Genomic DNA, 2,191 nt, shown 5'->3' with positions numbered 1-2,191 from the left:
CTACCTCGGTGGCTGGCACTACAGTCTCGTCAACCAAAATGTCGTTGATGTAGGAACTGGTGGCCTTCCTTATCCTCTCCTCTTTCCCTAGGACGGACTTGAGCACCATCGCCATAATTTTCGGAGCGGAATTCAGCCCGAAACCCAGCCTGGTTAAACAGTACGTCCGGCCCTTGTACCGCACCAGCTGGTATCGCCACAGCTTGTCACTCACACGGAGCTGCAAATATGCCGACTTCAAGTCGACGATCGTCGCTGCCTTGGTCGACTGTCTCCACACACGTAATGTCTCACCGCAAACGTCCGTTGCCTCGCCTCCAGTGTGGCACAATATATGGTCGTTCAGTTCCCTAAAGTCCAGCACCGGAACAGTGACAGGGTGGCGTGTGGTATGACGTCAGTGTCTGGGGAGGCTGACCGGAAGAGCAAGTTGACCAGAAGGGGAAAAAGGGCAGAGGGAGCCTCGATCGGGATTCGTGCCCTTTTCAAACAGGGTTGTGGTCAGGACAAGACGTGTTAAGCGACGGTCTAGGTTTGGGAGAAGCAGCTGCTATTCCTGGTGTACTTTGGGTCGGGGCAAGCTTCAAGGATTGGATACCGCAAGACAGACTCGCAGTCGAGGAAAGGAAAACCGAGGTAAGGCGATTAAGGACAAATATCTGTCAAATGTAAATAATGTAAATAATGCACTGCAGTATTTGTCCTGAGGAAACCTCTTGTATAGACTTTCAGTGCTTACACTATATTATATATCATACTATATATGATATAACATAATGTAAGTACTAACCAGTTGCATGTAATGACAACAGATGTAGACCTCAATATCACTGCAAATAGAGGACTATATTCACTGAATGATAAGATCATGGAGACTCATATACAGGGCTTCAAATTTCTGTGTCAACGATATGATCACTGCACTTCTTCAGCTGATACAGGCCATTTTATATATTATTATTATCATCATGTCATTTAACTTCCGCTTTTCATGTTGGCATGGGTTGACAGCTTGATAGGAGCTGACAAACCAGAGAACTACACCAAGCTCCACTGTCTGATATTGAGGTTTTTTTTTGGGGGGGGGGGGGTTCTTTTCACAGCTGGATGCCCTTTCTAACATCAATCACTTTAAAAATATGGATGATCTTGGATTGTTAATATTATGGCCATAATCTACAGTATAAATATCTTGGCATATCCAATTAAATGATACATTATGAGAAAAATAAATATTCTAAGCATACTAGTGTAAAATATCCCATTCCATCAATGTGAAGAATGTAAATGAAATTAGGTCATCAGAAACTATTTACAATATATTTGTAATTGTATTCTCTACAGCCAGGAGAACCATCAGCTGAAATACCTGGGTACTTGGTTAAGAGCTTGAATTTTATTTCATTTCAGTAACAAAAGTCCCAAAACTGAAATAGATATTGCAAGGCATCACCTTTGACAGCCCAACATTCTAACACACTCTTGTGTGGAAGAGTATTTTACCCATTGACCCTTGAAAGGGGGAATAACTACCTGTGCATGCATGCAGGTATGTACACACACACACACACACATGCACGTACACACCGCATCTATAATCATATTGAAACAATTATTATCTGCATATCCTTTTCTTCAAGTAGACTTCTGATAGCAAAGGAAGAATCCGTGATTAAACCATTTGAAAGCTGTTGATCATAACCTTTTCACAACACTTCATGTTGATGGACTTGTCTTACATTTAGAAGAGGAGCAGGACTTTTCCAATAATCACTTTTAAAATGTCTTTTCAAATTTTAATGACTGAAATAATTTCATAAGTCAAATGATAAACAAGAGCTATGATTTGCCTCCAACAACAAACTAAAGAAAAGAATAACAAAATAAATTGTTTATGGGATATAGACAGTCATATCAGACCCAACACTCTGTTTTAAAGTTTTTAATTAACTTATATTTAGTTTGATATAGGCACTGATATGGCAGTGTGGTAAGAAGTTTGCTTTCTAATCAAATGGTTTAGGTTCAGTCACTCTGTGTGGCACCTTGGGCAAGTGTTTTCAACTATACTGCCAGGCTAACCAAAGGATTGTGGGTGGATTTGATAGGCAGAAACTGAATGAAACCAGTTGTGTGTGTGTGTGTGTGTGTGTGTGTGTGTGTGTGTGTGTGTGTGTGTGTGTGTGTGTGT

At 40.9% G+C, this 2,191-nt stretch overlaps 1 protein-coding gene across 4 annotated transcripts in view; it reads right to left on the bottom strand.

The window, feature by feature from the left end:
• Nucleotides 1–2,191, bottom strand: part of LOC106884435 (E3 ubiquitin-protein ligase HERC2) — a 265,512-nt gene that overhangs the window by 112,510 nt on the left and 150,811 nt on the right. The window lies entirely within an intron of this gene.

The sequence above is a fragment of the Octopus bimaculoides genome, chromosome 16 (assembly GCF_001194135.2).
Source record: "Octopus bimaculoides isolate UCB-OBI-ISO-001 chromosome 16, ASM119413v2, whole genome shotgun sequence".
Lineage (NCBI taxonomy): Eukaryota > Metazoa > Mollusca > Cephalopoda > Octopoda > Octopodidae > Octopus > Octopus bimaculoides.
This window is presented reverse-complemented; position numbering and strand designations above follow the sequence as displayed.